The sequence below is a fragment of the Canis lupus genome, chromosome 37, assembly GCF_011100685.1.
Source record: "Canis lupus familiaris isolate Mischka breed German Shepherd chromosome 37, alternate assembly UU_Cfam_GSD_1.0, whole genome shotgun sequence".
NCBI lineage: Eukaryota > Metazoa > Chordata > Mammalia > Carnivora > Canidae > Canis > Canis lupus.
Window position 1 is genome coordinate 27916096 of NC_049258.1, and position 23704 is coordinate 27939799.

The following is a 23704-nucleotide window of genomic DNA, read 5'->3' on the forward strand; positions in this document are numbered from 1 at the left end:
TGGATGCTTGGGTGGGTCAGTTGGTTAAGCATCTGACTCTTGATTTCAGTTCAGGTCATGATCTCAGGGTTCTGAGATCAAGAATTGTATAGGGCTCTGCGTTCAGCGGGGAGTGTACTTGAGAATTCTCTCTCTCTCTCTCCCCTCTGCCCATCCCCATGCACTCTCTCTGTAAAATAAATAAATAAATAAATAAATAAATAAATAAATAATCTATCTTTAAAAAAAGAAAGGTAAGTATGATCATTTGCATTATTGAATGAAAGAAGGGAAACACAGAGAAATAGGCAATTTGCCCAACCTTTGGCTCTTCTGGTATACCTCTATTTCCATTCTGACTCATCCTATTCCTAAGTTATATGTTTTAAAATACACAGTGGGCACACATTCAGCAAAGACGGTATTTCAAGACTGAGTCACTACAAGTGATTTTGATCACTGTGAACATTAGACTCATAAGACAATATGAAGCTGTACGACCTTGGGTAATTTTCTTAATTTTTCTGTGCCTCAGTTTCCTGGTGTGTAAAATCATGGTAATAATATCCAGTTTAACTGCAGGGATTGAGAAAAAGAATATGTGTAAAGTGCCGCCCATGCTTCCTGGCTTGTATGAAATAAGTAAATGGTTGCAATTACTGGTATTATTACTATAGCCCAGTGCTCCAAGTAAATACAAAGAGATGATTATCAAGAGCAAAAGGAAGCTGGGGTCACCAGCTGTGATGAATTGCTGTGATCGTGAAATGAAAACACCTGCCTTTATTATTTCTTCAAAGGTGAAATCCAAAAAATACAATGGTGTTTGTTATTTTCCACTATCAGTTGAATGTTCTTTCCTCCAAATCCAAGAATTTACTGAAAGCCAAACTGATGAATATGATGAGGTTACCAAAAAGGGAAAAATCAAAAAGCACCAAAAACTCACTGACCTAGAAAGTAAAATTGAGTGGCTTTGTTAGAGTGGATGCCATTACTATTTCTCTTTTTTTTTTTTTTTTCCTGAAAGAGAACCCAATAAAATTGCCTTAAAGAGAATTATGCTGGATGAATGGTGCTCGCCTTCCAAATCTAACATCTGATGATGTGACAACAGCATCTCTATTTGCTGAAGACCAGACAACTGGTACTGCTGTTATAGCTGAAAAGATCGGCAGTGCGAGTGGACAGACAATTCTGGATAAATACTGCTGTAGGAATAGATCCAGTGTGCTGGATAAAATTGTCTCTGCCTCAATTTGCAGCTTGCCAAACATGCTTCTGGTTTTGAAGGATACAACTTACTCTAGAGGGAAATTGTGTAAGAACAGCTCAGAGAAATTTAAACCACTGGAATGCAGAAATTGTATACAGCTCCATGGTGAGGTTTCTGGAATCAGAAAATCCAGGAAAGTCTGGGCAGACCCAGACAGTCTGGAGAGGTGGATGAGGGCTTTTTCATTGCTTCGAGGCACTGTGCTGTTCCACAGGGATGAGTTAGTATCCTCTCCGGTCTCAGCCAGGTTAAGTTATGAAAATTTACTCAGCAACCTGAATCTGATAAGGGCTGTCCAGTAAAGCAGGGTGTTTGTATGTCTTGCTCCTGACTACCTGCTCCAGTCGTTGTTACCCATCCAAGGTAGTAGACAGTGCAGAAGCCCCACCGTGCTCACCTTTTTAGCAAAGAGGCACCCTCAGTTTTGAAATACCCAATGTTGAAACTGTCCAAAAGACATCATAAGAACAGATCCATGAGACTTATATCTCATTAAAAATTGTATCACCAGGGCTTATTACTCTGCCCTCAACCAAGAAACAGTGAGTGGAGACTGGATACTTGGATGAAAAACGCATATAAGAGAAAAGAGTCAGATTCTAAATAGCCTTCAGGATGATCAGAGGCAGGCGCTTCCAGCACTTGTCGGTATGACCTGCCAAAATCTGAAATAAATCTCTATCTCTGACACCAGAGAGACAGGCTAATGTTGAGAACTGGAGGGAGAACAAAAATCAAAAGTAGGAACTCTCCTTTTGCATCTAATGGCTGGAGTTTGTCCTGAGCTTTAACAGGAACTGGGTTCTGTGTACTTATCTATTCAAAAACTGTTCTGCTCACTCACTCCACCACCTCTGCGGAGTCCTCAGTGATGTTCAGACCACAAGAATTAAGCGTGTCTATCCTAATCTGAAATTCTGAAGGGAACGAGTTCCTCTGAGACTCACTGGAACTAAGCAGGTGCGTGTTGAGTCCATGCCGGCTTTCAGTGCCTCTCATCTGATGAGGAACGTCAGTAGGGCGCGCACTGGGCTCCCAGATGGGAGGCAGAGCCCGAGATCAGCCCTGAGGTCTCTGCTTGCTTTGCTCTGATCCCTCACCTCTCTAGTCATTCTCAGTCCTTCCTCTCCTGTTTCTCCTGGGTACCAACCAGGCCATAATCTCCAACCTGAGCCCCATCAGAGATTTGGGTGTGGCCCGACTAGGTGGCCAGATGACTTGGCTCGCCTCTAAGGTGTTGCCCAAGCATGGCAGTAGCCCACTCTGGGCTGCCTTGGGACACTGCTCTACACCACCCCTTCTTGGTGAACCCATGATAACTTTGGAAACTGGAATGTCTGCATTTCAAATCTGTGTTGGCCCGTGGCCCATTGAGTGGTCAAGTGCTAAACATGACTAAATGATACCAGATTAGCTACAAATTGGTCAGGCCAAGCATGCACTTTTATAGCTCCTTTATTCAATAATGACATCACTAACAATTACTTTAAAATTTTTATTATGGAGAATGTCAAACATATATAGAAGTAGAATGGGATAATGAACTCCCATGCACCCATCAGACAGCTTCAGAATTACTTTTTAAGTTTATGACTATAAAAATAGTTGCATAACTAGCAAATCATTTCAATACTGCACAATTACATTTTGACTAAAGCCATATTTGCACTTCAGCCGTGTTGGCAGCCTTGCCTTTCAAGATCGTATCCTGCCCTCCTCAGTTATGATAGACCATTCCTCCTGGCCAACTTAGTCTGAACAGTTTAAGCCAATCTACCCAAGATATTATGTGTTTGCTCCCTTTTGTAAAAATAGAAGGTAATTGAAAAGGTCATAAAAATGTTCATCCATGAGGTCAGTCCATGCAGTTTTCCTTTTTGTCTCTGATAGCAATTTGGCAGGAGAGCGTATTTACTGCCTCTGATCTCAACCATAAAAAGGCCAGGGGGGTAACACAAACCATGCAGCCTCCCTTAATAATTAATTACACGGCCCATCCATGAGTTTATCTAAACAGTTTTTGAAGCCATTTCTATTTCTAGCCTGTGCCAGTTCTGAAAAAGCCCAGTAGAGACCATGGGGATATCAGGGCTGAACCAGGAGGTAGGGACAGGCCATAAAATACACATACATGCGTTTTACTCCACTGGATACAAATGGAATCCAAAACCAAGCAGTAAAGGTAGCAGGTGAACCAGAAAAAGTTTCTCCTTATTACTAAAGAGCCTATCACCTAAACCAACACATCCTCACCCAGTAAAGGTAAAATCAGACATGCCTGCTGGGTTGTGTTGCCTTTGTGGTTAAAATGTAATTCTGAAGATGATGAATTTTCATCCCCAAACAAGCTCATTAATTTTACAAAACAGACAAAACCTTTAAGTCCTCCACCAAAGTTGATGTGTGTCCCTTTCCCTGCTCCTTCTTTTTCTTGAGGCATCACATGCTCATCTTTAGTAGGATGCGGCGAGGGAGGGAGGAAAAGATCTGAGTCCAAGGGAAAAAAAAAAAAATCAAGGATAGTGAGTTCTGAGGGACACCATATATGAAGGAGAAACATTGGTTCTTTGTAATAACGTTGTGTTCGCTCGAATTATGTTAGTTAGAAAAAGCCCAATATAAAATTCTAATAAAGTCTCTCAAAGGACAAGTTCTGTATACTACAAATTTCTCCAAATCAAAAATTCATTTATCGTAACCTGAGTCGGTACTACTGCCATTACAGAGGATTGTTTCTGTGGCTACATCAAAATAACTGTCATCCACCATCAGGTTTAGTCTTGAGTCGTGTGAGTTTGAATGAGATCTGAAAGCATTCCTTGAACCAAATGCAGTCTTGTATTGCTACCAGATGCTTTTCCTTTAACAGTGCTTGGGTTTCTTAGCTGAACTCACTGGATTTCTCTTCTGGAAGCTTCTGGCATTTTCTGAGCAGCCGGAGAAGGTGGGTTCTCCCTTTAGGTACTAACTGGGGCACAATCGGAAGACAACTGCGTGATGATGATGGTCAGTGTTGCAACTTAATCACAGGGGAAACTATGGCTCAGTTGTTGTTAACTTCTCCAGGGCTGAGACTCTCTGCCCCCAGGGGAAACAGAACCGAAGGCCGTGTTCCCTTGTCTACTCTGGGACACTCACTGTGACCTATATAACCACCTGATGGCAGTCCAAGGTAAGACGCCTCCGCTCTCTTGTCATGGGGAGGAGCTTCGCAGGCTGTGGTTCCTTGGCCTGAAAGGCTCGCACCTCCAGGACAACCCCTCCTCACCCTGTGTGCTTCAGCTCTTCCCCAGCGAAGCTGCTCCCAGTCGGGCCATGTTTCTTTCACTAGGCAGGCAAAGAACCCAGGTTATAGACCATTTATATTGCCCATAAATTACTTATAAAATCTTCTGCATATACTGTATTTGTGTCTTGATCTCTATCTTGAGGATGTTTAATTCATTGTGGAAGGACCTTAATCTAGAAGACACACTCCAGGTGTGGTTAGCGTTTAAAAGCTCTAAATATGCTTCAACGTGGATGGAACTGGAGGGTATTATGCTGAGTGAAGTAAGTCAGTCGGAGAAGGACAAACATTATATGTTCTCATTCATTTGGGGAATATAAATAATAGTGAAAGGGAATATAAGGGAAGGGAGAAGAAATGTGTGGGAAATATCAGAAAGGGAGACAGAACGTAAAGACTGCTAACTCTGGGAAACGAACTAGGGGTGGTAGAAGGGGAGGAGGGCGGGGGGTGGGAGTGAATGGGTGACGGGCACTGGGGGTTATTCTGTATGTTAGTAAATTGAACACCAATAAAAAATTAAAAAAAAAATAAAAAAATAAAAGCTCTAAATAAATAAATAAATAAACAAACAAACAAACAAATAAATAAATAAATACAAACCTACACTCCGGGGACAGCTACACAAAGACTTTGACTATCTCTTTTCATCCACCAGAGGGTTTAACAATCAGTAAATTGCATATTTAAAGATAATTTTCATTGGTTGGATGCCTGGCATTTTAAAAATGTGCGTTGGCTAGACTCTCAGTGTACCCTCTCTCACCTCTGCAGCAAAGGGTAAAGAGAGGAGTAAGCCTGGTGGCAGACAGCCGGCAGAAGGATGCCTTACCTGTAGGAATCCATCGGGTCCTGGGTTCCGCGGGGGATGTTGACACCTGACTCTTGCTGCCTGAATGCTGGCACACTAATTTCAAGTGAGGTTTTAAATTAGTGCACCCAACGGCCTTGCTGCTCGGGGTGCTATGTGGGGACCTACTGAGCTGGCTGGAAACATGGGTCTCAGGCCTCAGGCCTTAGGCATTTCAACTAGATCCATGGTGACTTCCACGCACCCACGCTTACGGGCCGAGGGCTGGAACGTCATCATGCTTACAGACCAGTTTGTATAAATGCTTTTATTTTTCTTTTGGGATGCCAGCTTCCTGATAACGGTTGGCGTGACACAATTCTGTCGGAGGCTTCCTGTCACTCTAACTGACACCTAGTTATCAGTCCGGGAGTGGAGAAGAACTGCAGGCCTGGCCAAAGTTAGCTTTGGAGCCTGCCTTTATCTTTGGTAAATAACCTTATCTTTGCAAACTACCAAGTTGGCTTATAGCTTGTTCTTTTCCCAGCAGGCCCCTGTGGTGATCTTATAGTCACCACGTGGTTAGTTAGTTAATGTTTTATCCTATCGTCTCCAAGAGTGCGGAAACCGGCTTTGCTTTTTCTTTTACCTCTCTAGTCAAGTGTCCAGCACTGTAACTAGTAGACACTCAATAAGTATTTGTTGGATGACAATTGTTGTGAAGGAAGGAAATGTCTACAATTTTCTGACCAGGCAGGGAAAAAGACATTTAAGCTTTTATGGGCTTTAGCGCTTTGAACGGACTCTTGGGTGCTGAATGAACAACTTCCATTGTGATTTGCCCCCCAAAATTCCAAACAAGCAATTCCCAAGCTCCTATCTTGGCATTTCTGGTGCCCCTCTAGTGAGGCTCAGGGTGTGGAAGATAATTTATAAAAGCCTTTTCTTTTTTCTTTTCTCTATTTTCCTTTTGCTTATCTTTATTTGGTTGAAGCTTGCTAATCAGGTATGTACAAGCTTAAGAGTCATGGAATGCATAACCAGCGTTAAAAGGAACATTGAAAAATTGTTTCATGACTTCAGTACATTGTTTTGGTCTCAGAGTGGCAGACAGCCATTTTCCCAGAGGGAGGAAAACCAGCCAGTGGTGACACACATATGCCTCCTCTCAACTCCAGTCTTGTGAAATAGAAAATCTTATCAGAAATATGTAATCAATTTAAGCTTATTTTATGCAAATTACACCCTATTAAGGAAGCTTGTGAACAAAATCTCTGAAAACAAGATTCTGCAAGCTTTTTTGGCACCGCTGTGATAGACAGTACTAAATGCCAACAGACTTGCATATTTAAAATATTTAATGATGGGGAGAAAATATAAAATTAATTATCTTGGTGAGAAAAAACTGTCAGATAGATAATTTATTAAAAAATATTTTAGAAAATTATTACATAAAACGTTTCTAAATAAGAGCAATTGATCTATCTAACAATAGGAATTAGAACTTCACCAAAATGGTACCAAATTAAGATTTATGTTGAGCTCCAATTCAAACAATAGACGAAATAAGTTGTGCCTATAATGCACCATTGGTTGCTCATGGCAATCTTAGGACATTCGAACGGCTTGTTGGTCCATATCTGCAACATTTAATATCTTATATGAGAGTTGTTTAAGGGAAGTCAAATATCTGTAATGCTCTAGCCATGCCTGCAAAGGGTATTTTTCAAGAGTGTGCTGTGGTTCTTGTGATGTGATGGTTAATTTTATGTGTTTTCTTGACTGGGCCACAGGAAATCCAGACATTTGATCAAATATTATTCTTGGTGTATCTGGGAGGGTGTTTCTGGGTGAGAGTAACCTTTGAATTGGTAGTCTAAGTGAAGCAGGGGGTCCTCTCCAGTGTAGACAAGCATCATCCAATCAGGTGAAGCCCTGAATGGAACAAGAAAACTTAATGTGAGGGAATTTTGTCAGCCTGAATAATTGAGCTGGGACATTGATCTTCTGCCTTCAAGTAACTCCCTCTCTCTCTCTCTCTCTCTCTCTCTCTATGTGTAATATATATGTATATATATATTATACATATAAAATATATATCAGCAACTCTCAAAATTCTCAAGCCTTTGGACCCACACTGCAGCTACACCACTGGTTCTCCCAAGTCTCCAACTTGGAGTTGGCTGATCTTGGGACTTTTCAGCCTCTGTAACTGTGTAGCTAATTCCTTCTCCCTCTCCTGCCCCTGCTCCTTCTCCTCTTCCATATATGTGTGTGTGTGTGTGTGTGTGTGTGTGTTTGTATGTATATGCTTATATGGGTATACACATATGTATAAAATCTCTATATACATAAATAGCTAGAACCATAATCAAAATCCTGTTGATATATCCTATTGATTCTATTTTTCTACATATGTTTTATGCTGAGATGGTTCTTATATAGGGCTACGTTCATCATTATTCTACATTTAGGATTGGAGATTTCTAACAATTTTCAGAACCACATGCATAAGAAAAGAAATATGTGGGCAAGAAATTCATACACTGCAATAAGATGTGGATGAAGCAATTGAAATGGTTAAGTAATACAGTATTATTAAAACATAACATTTTTCTTAGACTTTCAACTTCACATAGGGAACTTACCATTTGAAAAGTATGAAGCTATAATATTTTATTGCTTAAGAGATATTTATGCACATAGATCCCTGAAATGGAAAGGCACACATTTTATCACTCCACTCCTATAACTCAGAGCTGTTCAATAGATTTAGTATTTTTAGAATGAATTAAGACCACACGTAGGCAATTCAAGCCCCAAAGGCTTGCGGTTTCAATAAGGAATGAGGGGAATAACACAGTGGTAATGGAAACGCTTTGCACAGCTCTAGGTGTGTGCTCTAACCCTGAAAGAGAAAGGATGTGAAACACAGAAGTATGATTTACACCGAGAATGAGGAAAGAAGGCAAAGGGAAATGATGGAGAGCAAAAAGGAGGTTTCAGCTTCTACAGCCCAGGTCTTTCTCTCCTTAGACTGGAGGTGGTCCACAGCAGAGGTCACTTCTTGGGCCCCCAGGGTGGAAGAGACCACCTTTGTCACAGTTCCTTATACTTGCCCCTTCAGAGCTTGCAAATGCCAAGACCAAAGAGGATAACACTTCAGTCTTTTTTATAGGCATGGTTGCCAAAATAGGAGATGGGACAGTTTAACTGTTCTACTAAACTATTCTCTATTTATATACAGAGCTTCCCAGTCGCAGCCTGAAGAAACAGAAAGGAAGCTGGTCTCACTCTTTTTTCCTCCTTCCTGCTTATTTCCATTCTTTACTTCCCAGTAGAGAACCCCTGCTCTTTTGGGCTACTGCAAATAAGTATTTCAAAAACTTCAGAGGGCATCTCCATTCCATGATGTAAATTATTTTCAGGGCAGTAGAGTAGCCACAGAGAAAGAAGACCTAGGGAGGTGGGTAGAGGATGGGGTAGCTGGGTGACAGCACTGAGGAGGGCACTTGATGGGATGAGCACTTGGTGTTATAGCATATGTTGGCAAATTGAATTTAAATTAAAACATTGAAGGAAGGGAGGGAGGGAAGGAAGGAAGGAAGGAAGGAAGGAAGGAAGGAAGGAAGGAAGGAAGGAAGGAAGGAAGAAAAAGAAAGACCTAGATTCTAACATTATCCATTTAACTTAAACAATCCATTTGGTAAATATTTGTGTAATGCCTTCTTTGTGCAATACATTGGCACAAAGGCCGAGCTCATAAAAGTGTTAATAACGAAGGTGCCACGGAGATCAAAGGACAGAAAACACACATACATAAGTTAGAACACGATGGGATGTTTGCAGGTACACACTAGGTGGCAGGTGATAATAGGACGAAAGTGATCATTTCTGCTTGAGTCAAGAGGAAGGCTTTGCTGAAGATGGTACCATGAGTGAGACACTAGCAACAACCTCTTCAGACCATGTCCTGTGACCTGAGGCTCACATCTGGCCTCTGGAGCATTTATTCTGCAAGCCTCCTACCTCCCGTGCTCTTCCTGGTCTCTCCTTCCTCCATAGTCTTCCAGTCCTAATCCCTTTTCCTTTTTTTGCTTTCCTCTCATACTTCATCTTTCTTTTCAAAGGCTTCATCTCTCATACCCCATCTTAATTATGCATCCCACATCTAAGCTTGTACCTGCATACCTTTTCTTAAATTTTGTCACATATACACATGCATACAATTTCACAAAAAAGCAAAATGCAATCAAAGTATGAGAAGGCAAACTTTGTTTTCACCCATTTTAAAACAGTTTTTTGCCCCCCTCCCCCCCCCCTTTTTTTTTTGCTTGGCCCTCTCATTCAGGAATTTGCTTCAACTCTACAGATAATTTCTATTCCTCTGCAGTCCTACATATATTCCTCATAATCATATAATCTCTAACACACATGTATCTATATGGTTTTCCCTCTTTGCTTATTTTATAAAAATAAGATTATGTTTTGCACACTTTTCTGTATCTTGTCATTCTCAGTTCTGATCTGATTCATTCTTTTGAATATCGTATAATATTCCATGGTGTAGGTACATGATGATTTTGTCAATCATTCCCATAAAAATAAGAACTTCACTTCTAGATTTTTACTACAATAAATGTCAATATACATGTATTACTTCTCTCATTTGGATTTCCAGGAGTAGAGTTGTTAGGTTAATACACACACACTCACATGCACACACACACACACGCACACACGCACACACACTCACACACACACTATTTTAATAGATATTGCCAGGCAGGTGGTTTTCAAAACAATGTTTTAATTCACACTACCAATGTGTGAGAAAATACTCTTTCTGCGTCCCTGTCAGTAACAGATGTTTATAATTTTTTCAATCTTTAGGAATTGCTTCCTTTTTTTTTTACTGTATTTAAATTTTGAATATGTAAACATTATTACATGATTCCAAAGTCAAAACCATATAACCAATTACACTCATGGAAGCCACATTTCCATCACTGTCTTCTGCATTCTGTTGCTTACTTCTCTTATGGGCTGGGCGATAAGTTTTACTCATTGTTAGTTAATTCTCTTGTAATTCTTTTTCAAATATACTTATTTACATTTTCATTTATACCTTTAACCCCTTATCTTACACAAAAGATAACATGTCATATATTTTTTTTTCTGTATTTAGCTCTTTTCCTTTAAAAACATAACCCTCTGCACCCAATAGCATAAGATACCTAGGAATAAACCTAACCAAAGAGGTAAAGGATCTATACCCTAAAAACTATAGAACACTTCTGAAAGAAATTGAAGAAGACACAAAGAGATGGAAGAATATTCCATGCTCATGGATTGGCAGAATTAATATTGTGAAAATGTCAATGTTACCCAGGGCAATTTACACGTTTAATGCAATCCCTATCAAAGTACCATGGACTTTCTTCAGAGAGTTAGAACAAATTATTTTAAGATTTGTGTGGAATCAGAAAAGACCCCGAATAGCCAGGGGAATTTTAAAAAAGAAAACCATAGCTGGGAGCATCACAATGCCAGATTTCAGGTTGTACTACAAAGCTGTGGTCATCAAGACAGTGTGGTACTGGCACAAAAACAGACACATAGATCAATGGAACAGAATAGAGAACCTAGAAGTGGACCCTGAACTTTATGGTCAACTAATATTCGATAAAGGAGGAAAGACTATCCATTGGAAGAAAGACAGCCTCTTCAATAAATGGTGCTGGGAAAATTGGACATCCACATGCAGAAGAATGAAACTAGACCGCTCTCTTGCACCATACACAAAGATAAACTCAAGATGGATGAAAGATCTAAATGTGAGACAAGATTCCATCAAAATCTTAGAGGAGAACACAGGCAACACCCTTTTTGAACTCGGCCACAGTAACTTCTTGCAAGATACATCCACGAAGGCAAAAGAAACAAAAGCAAAAATGAACTATTGGGACTTCATCAAGATAAGAAGCTTTTGCACAGCCAAAGAAACAGTCAACAAAACTACAAGACAACCTACAGAATGGGAGAAGAGATTTGCAAATGACGTGTCAGATAAAGGGCTAGTTTCCAAGATCTATAAAGAACTTATGAAACTCAACACCAAAGAAACAAACAATCCAATCATGAAATGGGCAAAAGACATGAAGAGAAATCTCACAGAGGAAGACACAGACATGGCCAACACGCGCATGAGAAAATGCTCTGCATCACTTGCCATCAGGGAAACACAAATCAAAACCACAATGAGATACCACCTCACACCAGTAAGAATGGGGAACATTAACAAGGCAGGAAGCCACAAATGTTGGAGAGGATGTGGAGAAGGGGAACCCTCCTGCACTGTTGGTGGGAATGTGAACTGGTGCAGCCACTCTGGAAAACTGTGTGGAGGTTCCTCAAAGAGTTAAAAATAGACCTGCCTTATGACCCAGCAATTGCACTGCTGGGGATTTACCCCAAAGATGCAGATGCAATGAAACGCCGGAACACCTGCACCCCGATGTTTATAGCAGCAATGGCCACAATAGCCAAGCTGTGGAAGGAGCCTCGGTGTCCATCGAAAGACGAATGGATAAAGAAGATGTGGTTTATGTATACAATGGAATATTCCTCAGCCATTAGAAACGACAAATACCCACCATTTGCTTCAACGTGGATGGAACTGGAGGGTATGATGCTGAGTGAAGTGAGTCAGTCGGAGAAGGACAAACATTATATATTCTCATTCATTTGGGGAATATAAATAATAGTGAAAGGGAATATAAGGGAAGGGAGAAGAAATGTGTGGGAAATATCAGAAAGGGAGACAGAACATAAAGACTCCTAACTCTGGGAAACGAACTAGGGGTGATGGAAGGGGAGGAGGGCGGGGGGTGGGGGTGAATGGGTGACGGGCACTGAAGGGGTCGCTTGACAGGATGAGCACTGGGTGTTATTCTGTATGTTGGTAAATTGAACACCAATAAAAAATAAATTTATTATAAAAATAAATAAATAAATAAATAAATATAAAAACATAACCCTCAAACCACATGAGGGTATGAAGACCTTCCTCATTCTTTTTTTTTTTTTATAGCTACACAATATTACATTGTATAAATGCACACTAGTTTATTCAATCAGTCTCCAATTGATGAACCTTGGGGATAATTTCTATCTTTTGCTACTATAAAAAAGCACCAAAATGGATAATCTTGAACATACGTCATTTCATATTTTTCCATTGTAGTTTTAGGCTATACTCCCAGGAGTTAGGTAGCTGAGGAAGGATACATATATATATAATTTTTAAAAATATTGCTAAATCCCCCTACACAGGGGCTGTATGATACCACATTTCCCCAAAAAGTATGAGTCACTATTGCTTCATGGCCTCACCAAAATCCTCCATTTCTAAATTTTTAGATTTTCATATGACCTGGGAAAAAAGTGGCAATATAATTTAATTTGTACTTCTCTTATTTATAGTGAGATTAATGATTTTTCATTAATCAATATGTTTGAAGGTCATTTGTAATTTTTTTTCTGTGAATTACATGTTCATATATTTTGCCCATTTTTCTATTGGGTTACTAATCTTTTCCCCCTCAGTTTTAGTTGCTATTTGTATATTAGGGATAATAGCCCTTTGTGTAAATTGCAAAGTACTTTTATTTTATTTTTTTTTAATTTTTCTTATGTTGATTTTAATCATGCCAAGTTTTTTAAATTACCTTTTTTTAATGTAATTGAACCTAATCATCTTAATTGCTTATTGATTTTGAGTCACAGCTGGTAGATATCCCTAGTTCCAGTTTGTTCAGGATTCATCCATGCTTGCTTTCAGCTGTGGTATGCTTTGTTTTTCTACATTCAGGTCTCTGATCAATTTCTAGTTTATCCTGATATATGGTGTGAGGTACAGATTTATTTAATTCTTTGTCCAACTTTTCCCTAAAGATACAAAATACCATTTTCATCATCCACCAATTCCACATGCATTGGGGTCAGTTGTGTGTTATATTCCATTTGTCTATTCATGTACCAATGTCATACCAATGTAAAGGGATTATCACATATCAGACCATCTGACAGGGCATGGCACCATCCCCAATACAGATACTTTGATTTTTCAAGGCTTTTTGTTTGATTGTTTTTTGGTTTTGCCTATCTTTGCTTGCTTATTTTTCCATAGAAAATTCAAAATTTAGGTAGTTGCATTAAAAAACATCTTAGTAAAAAAAAAATCTTAGTTTTTTATTGGAATTGTGGTAAATCTGTAAAATAATTTAGAAATAATACTTTTATGATACTGAGACTTCTTAGCTAAGAACATTATAAGTTTTTCCACTTGTTCAAATCCAATTTGGGATATTTCAGGACTATTTTAAATTTTTCTTCATTTAACATTTTTACATTTCTTATTATGTTTATAACTAGGTATTTAATTTTCTTTGTTGTAATCTTAGTTGGGGATCTCTTCCATTACCTCATCTAACTTTTATATATGCAAGGCTCTATTGATTTCTAGGTATTAATTTTATACCATACTTTTTTACTACATTTCTTTGTAGTAGCTTTCCCTTTTTCTGAGTTTTCCAGATACTCAAGTTCAAAATTTTGCCTCTTTCTAATTCTGATGCATCTAAACTCCTTCATATTTGATTTTTTTGGCTCATACTAAAACCAAGTTAAATTGTATTACTATATTGGATATCCTTATCTTGTTCCTCCCTTTACAGGAATGTCCCAAATGTTTCCTCATTAAGAAGCAGGTTTCAGAGATTATACACATGAATATGTAACTATAGTATCGAAGTATCTGTGATTCCTATTCCTTTGATTGGTTTTATCAGGAATGGGTGTTAAATTTTGTGAAATACCTTTTAGGCAACTACAGAAACAATCCTGACTTTTTCCTTTGATATATTAATACAATGAATTGTTTAGATTTTTAACAATTGTATTTCTAGATTATTTATAGATTTTTCTAATATTGAAGCATCCTTACATTTTCTAAATAAACTCCACGGTGCAATGATATGTTATTTTTTAATGTGTTGTGGGACTCTATCTATTCATGTTTTTTTTTTTTTAAAGAATTTTGCTTGATACCTGTATGTGAGATTAATTTATGGTTTTCTTTTTTATACTATCTATATCAAGTGTTGATATTCACTTGTCTCTTTAAAAGGATTTAGATTTTTTTTTCTGTATATTTAACATTCAAATACTACATTTTAAGTAGCATTGAAATAACCTCTTCTATAAAGATTTGGTAGAATTTTTCTGAGACTGATATTTTTTTATGATGGAGCTCTTTTACAGCATTGCACATTTATTTTTTACCCTAAGGAAACTATCTTGTTATACTTTCTATCTGTCCTGGGGTCCTTTGGGAATGATTATATTTTCCTGTAGTTAATTCTTTCCACCACAGATTTCTAAATTTATTTTGATAGAGTACCACACAATCTCTCATGATTTTCTTTCTTTTATCCCTTCTTTCTTTCTCCCATCTCTGATGGTTTCATGGTTTTTGTTCTCTTGTCAATTATTTTGTGTTTTATTCTTTCTAGATTCATTCTGTCAGTCTTTTTGTTTTGTTTGCATTTCTGTCATTTCCATTCATTTATATTTTTTGAGGCTATTTATTCCTTTTGATATTATAAGTCACTGTTTTACATTTGAACAACGACCATCCTGCATTTCAATTCATCTCTGAGTATTTGGGGGGGAATTCATGTTTTTAAGCTTTAGAAAGATTTTTCGTGTGTGTGTGTGTGTGTGTGTGTGTGTGTGTGTGTGTGCTGCATTGTTATCGTCTCCATGCTAATATTTTGTTGTTCAAATTGTATCTTGCAGCAGCTCTTTTTGCATCCGGCATATGTATTTATTTTCTATTGTTGTTTAACAAATTATCTCAAAGTTAGTTTAAAACAATAGCCAATATATTAGTTTACGGTTCCATAATTCAGAGGCCGGGGGGAGACCAACAGAATTCTACACTAAGGGGATTGCAAGACTGGAATCAAGGTGTCAGTCAGGCTGGATTCTTATGGAGGCTCTAGGAAGTAATCTACTTCAAGCTCTTTCAAGCCTGCAGAATCCAATCCCTTGCAATTGAAGGACTGAGATCCCCAGTTCCCTGCTGACTGGGGGACAGGGATGACTCATGCAGCTTTTTAAGGCCACCCATATTCTTTCTCATGTGCCCCCACCCACCCTCAAATGAGCAATGACACACTGAATCCTCTTCATACTTTGGGTCTCTTTGATTTTCTCTTGTACTTTTAAAAGGCTGTATGATTAAATCAGGATCACGTGTCAATCTTCCTGTCTCAAAGTCAGCTGTGCCATATGATGTAACAAAATCATGGAAGTGATAGCTCATCGTATTCACAGGTTCCAGTGATTAGGTCAGGACGTATTTGGGAGGGGGTGGAGAGGGACTTTAGAAATTCTACTAACTACTGTTCATGCTCTAGCCCTCAAAGGTTCACATGGTTCCCAAATGCAAAATACATCCACACTGTCTTAAGGTTTCCCAAGGTCTCATCCTATTGTAGTATTAATTCAAAGTCCAAAATCCTATCAGCTCAATCATCTAAATCAGTACTGGTAAAGCTCCTGACCACAGTTTTTCTCTATCTATGGATCTATGGAATTAAAGAAGTGAGTTATATGTTCCTAATATATGATGCTGGGGCAGACATAGGATAGTAATTATAGATACTCAGATGCAATCAAAAAAAGGGAAAAAAACGGAAAATCAGAAGTAGTCACTGCTACAATTCGAAACCCAGTTGGTTTGAAACCCAGTTGGTCAAACTTTTTTAAATGTCAACATTGCTGTGGCTCTCAGCTCTGATCTCTGTGCTCTGGGCTTCGCTGTCTGTGCTCCTCATTCTATCCTTCCACTCTTGCTTTCTTTTTCATGAAAATGGTAACAATGAAATTTCAGCTGAGTATTTTTATTCTCCTCCTTCTGGAGAATGTTGGGTCTGAGAGCCTTTGCAATCTCTCAATGCCTTTCAGCCCAACCTGGCAGTGTTTCTGCTGACGTAAAATTCTCAAGAATCTTGTGGGCATGGATTTCATGGATGTTCACTCCATTAGATGAAAGGCTCGTCCACAGATCATCTGTGAATAATCTCTTTGCCATGTTTAGCTTCTGCTGAGATGGTGGAAAGGCAGTGCCCTTAGTTTCCTAGGGCCCCCTGGTTTGATTGAGATCTGGGACCCTTAATCTCCTGCTACTAAGACCTTTTGATCTCTCAGAGTTTCAGTAAAAGATTTCAGTGAAATGCTCTACAGCCACATCCTTGGCTTTTTCTCATACCGTGCTTTCAAAAACAATTTCTTAATTTTAGTATTATGTCCCATTCAGAAAAATTGAGAATTTCCTGAATCATCAAGTCCCGGTGCCTAAAGTCACAAACTATACGTGTCAGAGAGAGTTCACAAAATTAACAGAAATTTAAACTTGATTTGGTCTTGGAGAATAACCAAACCAAGTGATTCTCAATTGGAAGCCATTTTGTGCCTCCTCAATATATTTCTGCCTAAATACATTTTTGGTCCTCATAATGTGAGGAGAGGAAGAATGAATGCTACTGGCTTCTAGAAAGTAGAGACGAGGGATGCTACCAAACATCCTACAGTGCACAAGAAAGCCTCCTTTCCCAACAAAGAATTATCTGGCCCTAAATGTCAATGTTGCTAAAGTTGAAAAACACTGATGTTAATAAACTTATTTTTTATTTTAAAATGTATTAAAAATTAACCATTTTATTTTAAAAATGAAGGTACCTAGACCTGGAGAGGTAAATAATCAGCCTAAGTCACAAACCTGTGCTACCTTGGAATCAGAATTAGAACCCAGCACCTGATCTTTCTGTTACATTGTGCTTCTCAATGATTTTGTATTTGTCGATCCCTCAGTCAACATTTGGCACATAGCTAAGCCACTCATTTTAAGTACATTTTTAAAATGTTTTTCACAATTAGGGAATTGACTAAAATAAACTACTTAAAAGTGAATAATATGCTGATAATTATTTCTCATTCAGTGAATAAGCAACACTCCTGCAATTCTTCCAGCGTGTGTGGATTCAGTTTAATGACCGAGATCCTGAGGCCTTGCTCTGTTTTTACATTCTCGGTTAGCTTCTTTCCTCACACTTTATTTTTACCAATCTAGACAATCCACATTCATGATCATGGGCTGTTTAAAATGTCAGTTACATATAGTCAGATAAAACATAAATCCAAAAACTACAGAGCTTTTTTATTTTTTCCCCACAGTCAACTTTCTACCAAAGTGTATTATTCTCAAAAGCTGGAAGGTCAAATATTTCAACTTGGGAAATAATGACAAATGGATTTTGAATCCTCTTTTTATTACATTTCTTTGTCCTATTGTTGGATACATAGTGTGTGTATGTATATGTGTGTGTGTGAATTTCCAATGTACCCAATTGTTCCTCACTGGAGTGTTTTGGCATTGAGTTAAAAAAAAAAAGTATTAGAAAAAAGACATACTGTTAGTGATTAAGCCCTTTCCAACACAACTTTTGTTTTTTGAGGGCTTGGGGGTAGATTAAATGAGATAGAACACGTAAAGCAAGAGCACAGATAAAGTTCTCAGTAAACATTTGCTCTGTTTTCTTGAATATCTTCCTACTTGGCAAGAGTTGATTCACACATTCTGCACATCAGTGACCTTGGTAACTATAAAGCAAAATATCTGATATCTGATACCCTGTTGTTGATATTATATGACATCCAACAGCATTCTTTGATAAAAGGATTCTCCCAGTAGCTTATCCTACTTTCTATCCAAGCATATTATCCAAGCATAATATTTGTCATCAAATTTTATAAGCTTGTCAACCATATTATGACTGGCATAGGGTTTTGCTTTGCAATTTTTTCCCCACAAGGAGGGAAATTCTGATTGTCCTTTTCTCAGCCTTCAGAAATAAAATTTGTCCACTGAATGGTGGAAAGCATTATTTTATCACTGTCCTGAAAAAAGTATTGATAAACTTTCTAGTGTAATGATTATGCTTCAGATTGATTCAAAAATTTGGTGTCTCCATGCCATTATCTGACAAAATTTCGTATCAGACAGAGCAGTAAAATCTTAAGGTAAAACAGAAGTTTGGTCCAACAAAATCCGATTTTCAGACATCCATTGTTCTTATTTGCACTTTTACAGCTTGTGAAAACGCATCACAGTTAAAAATCCAGTTATCTCAGCACACGCAGAATCACATTCTATATCTGCATCTAAGCTCTGTTCACTATTTATATTTATGATGTTATTCCAAGTTGTGCTATTTGCTTTACTGTTTTCATCACTACTTTCATGCTTCAGTTCACAACTTTTGAGTCACTGATCATTTCTGTGAATCAAGAATATAACACCTTAGAAAAGTAAGAATGAAACCGGAAATCTAACCAATGTAAGCAAAAATATGTAAATGAGACGAGAATAAGTTACTCCAGATCCCAGGACACCCTGTTTCCTGAATGAATTGATCGGGAGGAAAGGGCCACTGCAATGCTTGTGGAATAAGCAAAATCTCTCCAAATAAAATCATTAATCGCACCTTTCAAATTCAGCAACGTCTGTGAATAAATCCTTTCTCTGCATTTCCTGTGCAATGGTCAGACTGCCTACAGACCATGGGATGGACTGACGGCTAGAGCCCTGGAGACCAACAACCCGCACTCTGGGATGCACTCATTCTACCTACTGTGACTCCCAAGGAGGAGGCACTGGTGTCCATCTAGTCCAAAGTCAGATGGTGAAGCCCTGGATCAAACTTGATCTTCTGAGTCCTAGTTATGACACAATATTCAGTTGAAGTTCGTTACTTGCCTAGAAATGATCAGTTCTACACAAGACAGAACATAGGGCATCAACCACTGCTTGCATCAGCTAGTTTGGCTTGCAAAGTGGGTCAAAGACTTTTCCTTATATTCCTGAGTTGTTCGCAAAATAGATGCCATGAGAATTTGCATAAAATTTAGCTCTACTTGAAGGGATCTGTCTGAAATTAGGGTTACCTGGGCTAATGTCTCCTACACACCAGGGATTCTGGATTCTAACCCCTATTCTGCAAATCACTCATGAGAGGGATTTTGACAAATGATTTAGCCTCTTTTTAACTCTGTCTTCTCCTGCTTTATGAGCAAAGGAAGGGATGTCATTTTCTGGTGAAAAAGCAGATGTCAAAACTAAAAATAAAATAGACGCACAGAAGACCCTTCCTACGAAGCCAAAATCCCAAGAATTCTCAGATAGATTAATTCATCACTACTTTAAATTCCAAAAACAATAGTCCAAACTCCTGGCTATTGAAATAAAGTTAATGCCTAACATGACAATATGGTTTCTCTCTTCCCTTCATCCCTAATTTCCTTCCTATTCTCATGCGTGGTCAGAAAGGGAACTTTTTGATTCTAAGTTATACCACATGGATATAAGACTATTGAAGATATCAAGACTATTGAGGATATCAAGACTATTGAAGATCAGTTTGTCAGTCTAATGGGCACTAGGAGCCACTGATCATGGTCACCCCACATTAAAACTGGGGGTAGGGTATATCATGGCAACAACATGGATGGACTTGAAAAACGTTATGCTCTGTGCACTATGTTCTTCACAGGACAAATGTTACATGATTCCTCTTACACGGGACATTGAGAATAGTCAAAGGTAAAGAAGTAAACAATGGAATGGTGGTTACTGAGAATGGGATGGGGAATAAGAGGTATTGTTCCATAGGTATAAAGTTACAGTAACATAAGAGGAGTAAGTTCCAGACGTCTGCTGGAATCCAGGGCCTATAGTTCACGAGAAGGTATTGTGTGTTTAAGGTCTGTTAAAAGGGTAGATTTCATGTTAAGTCTTTTTGCCGCAAAAATAAACAAAACCAAAAGATACAGGGAAACCTTTGGAGATGACAGATATGTTTAGTACCTAGATTTTGGCAATGGTAACACAATATATATGTCCAAACTCACCAAACTGTATACATTAAGTACATGCAGTTTTTTGCATGCCAATTACACCTCAATAAAGCCAGAGGAAAAACAGGGGAGATGGACAGAAAAATTCTTTCTCTGGATCTATCCATGTAGGATTCTGGAAGTTTGGATCAGGGTACCGGTGGAGGTGGGTAGTCATGGTGGGAGGGGGTATTGAGAAATAGAAAAGAAAAGCAGGAGAGAAATAGAGTTAGAAGGGACTTCAGGGTTGCTCTGATGAAGGCCAGGTCTGTCTGGAGTGATGAAAGACTAGATATGGGGAGAGGGGCTGGGGTTGTGGACACTCCTTTGAACTCTGTTCATAATCAAGTAACAGAGCTATGATCTTTCTCAAGACGTCTCTGACCATGTGGTGCTCAGTGGTTGAGGGGCAGGGTTCCATGTAATGAGATGCACTGTGTCTTTTTTTTTTTTTCTTTTTGCACTGTGTCTTTGAGGAAGTACCATTTGGGGGGAGCTGGTCACCCACTTTCCTCAGCCCCCACCCAGATCAGCAGTCCGCTTACTGGTCCTCCTTTTTTCCTCAGCACCTGTGTACGACTATAGAGGAAGTCACTCTCCACTGGGGGCAGCTCTTCAGCTCTCAGGGCAAGGAGGTCAGAGCCCGTGTTTTCTAAAGAGATGTTGGCCTAGGCTTTGAAAACACTTTGAAAACACCTTTTTTGTTTGTTTGTTTTAATTGAATGTGTCTATCAACACTGGACACATTAAAAAAAAAAACATTCTGTACTTAGAAAAATAAATAAAATATTCTACCAGAGTAAACACAGCACATAACACAACTAAACGATGTTCAAACCTTTCTATGTTGGAGGCAGAAAAAAAAAGTATCATTATTTCTTTAGCAGGAGTTAAAAAAGGAGTATTCACTTTCCAGTTATATAAACTTATCCTCCACGCCTCAATTTATAAATCTGGGATAAGAATCACTCTCGATGTCACATAAACAAGAACATTTTTAAGGTGAGGAATAGAAAAAGTAAAAGAGAAAATGACTTCTCTCTCTATTTGTGTGTATGTGTTTAAAAACAGTCATCACTCTGGTATGAAAGTATCATATCTGTGCAGGATGACAAATTTCACTTTAGCTTCCTTATCTAGCCATATATCCACACAGTGTTAACAAGTCTTTGCTACTCTGGCTTGATGGAGACAGCCTCGAAAAATTCAAAATAATCATAAAAATCAAGGCACTATGTTGTTGCAATATTTATATCCCTGACAGGTGCCCTGATGCTATGAATGAGATCTCGTTCATGTGTGGTCTATGCCTCTAGCCGTACCTGGTACAAATAGCATGTGTTCTAAACTCCCAAGCCATCCTTTCCAGGGCGGACTGCAAATCATACCAGGTCAGTGGCAGTGGGACTCACTGCTGTCATTCATGCACTCCTTTTGTTCCATCGTACATGCAAGAAATTTCTACTGCCAAATAGTTTTAGAAATGCCAGGACAGAAAAGGGGCAATGAAGACAGGGGATGAAAGCCTTAATGTAATACTTCAGAAGTATCAGGTGAGGACAGGCCATGTTCCTGCTAGTGTGTGTGAGAGAGAGAGACAGAGACAGGGATGGACAAACAGAGAGGGAAGTAGTGGTGGTGAGAGCTGGAAGCAAAAGGAAAACTGTTTGCAGAAACAGAAATAAAATCTGATATAATTTGGAAGGGTCCAAGAACAACCAGAAGGAGTCTCTTCATTGGTCACTAGAGTCTCAAGAGTCAGCTAGGAAAGGATGAAAGAGAGGAGAATGTCCCACAGGCTGACAGAGAATCAAGAGAAATTTCAAGAGAAAGCAAGACATCTGGGGAGATGTGTCCTCTTACAAGATAATATGATCCTAGGGAAAGTCAGAATACTACCTCCAGGGTAATACACGCTGAATGGAGAGAAAATACTAGAAAGGAACATGTTTTGTTTCTGATCAGGAGAATGAAAAAATTCACAAGAAAGGTGAAAGGCAGTACGAGCTAGAAGACCAAGACGAGATTCTGGAGACATTTCTGCCTGCCTTGAAGACATAGCACGGACAAAGTCAGGAAGCGACACACTAGAAATTGAGGCCACCCACACAGAAATATATACCTACCAACCCAGAGGTGCCCCAACTTTTTCAAATCCTGGAAAAATTTAGTTCTTCCCACTAAGCTGTCTTTAACTATGAGTGTTTTTCTGAAAGCCCACTAGGCTTGTGGGAAGCCAGGAAAAAAGTAAAAGAGAAGACATCAATTTCCATTCCAAATTCTCGTCATTCTGAGAAATGTTTCCAATATCTGCTTATTGGAGGAGAAACGCCTGGATCCTTGAGGGGTGGTCATGAAAAACCCACAGCAGCAGAAAACGAGGGCCGTTGTCTGTGGAGTGCTCTGGGTCTGCTTCATCCCACCCTACTTGTGTGGCTCTAAGAGCGGAGTATTTTTTCCTTCCAGTGCAGAAACTTTGGAAGGCCCCAGCTTCTGCAAGTCCAAACCAAAGTCTAATGGATGTGGGGATATAAGAAGCAGGATAAGAAAAAAGAAATGGTGTATTTTTATCCAAACCACAGGTGCCAGACCATCTCCTGCAATTCATCAGTAAATAAATAAAGCAGCATCCCTGTTTAATATTCCAGGGATTATAGGACTGTTATTTGATACCCACGGCTCTGTTACCCTGGTACATAACTGTGTTAACACTGCAGGTTTATTCCACACCATCGTGTAGGTGGGCTGGGGCCATTTGGGCTCAAAGCTTAACCAACTTGGAAGTCTTTCAAGTCATAGGCCGCCCAGAATATTTCATCTTCCGCTCCCACAGTCCAGTCAAAAAAGATGAAAATCATACGACCAGTCATTCTCACTGTCCAATCACCTCACTTAATCAATCCTTCTTACATTTCACTTAAAAACTTGACTCCTACCTCTTCCTCCTCTCTGCCCATCCCATCCCCCACTCTTGGTGTTTGTACAATTAGCCAGGATGATATAATTGGAGAATTTGAGGAACAGCTCAAAAACAGTTTTGGTTTTTGATAACTGTTTTCCTTTAGAATAAGCTTCTATTTAAAAAAAAATCTTCACTTAATGCTAGCTGATTAAAGCTTCATCAGTCTTCCCATAAAATTAATCTCGTCCCAGTCTTTTCAAAAAGGTGCATCTAATATTGTTTCACGTAGAAATCTTTTCCGTAAGAATGCAGAAAGCATCCCCTGGATGTCCACTGCAATGTTATTTGCACTTGGGGTTTCCCAATATTCTTTTTCCACCCACGTATAGACAGTGATGACTCCATAGATCATCTTTATGTCACCTGTCAGAAAAAAAAATTAAGTCA

The 23704-nt window shown here is 38.8% G+C and overlaps 1 long non-coding RNA gene across 1 annotated transcript; it reads right to left on the bottom strand.

Annotated features, from left to right (window-relative positions):
• Positions 1 to 2736: 2736 nt before the first annotated feature.
• Positions 2737 to 5645, bottom strand: LOC119867908. The gene is made up of 2 exons (XR_005384999.1): positions 5377 to 5645; positions 2737 to 4582 (listed from the first exon to the last, which is right to left on the bottom strand). It is a non-coding gene; the product is annotated as an uncharacterized LOC119867908 (long non-coding RNA).
• Between the last annotated feature and the right edge of the window lie 18059 nt (positions 5646 to 23704).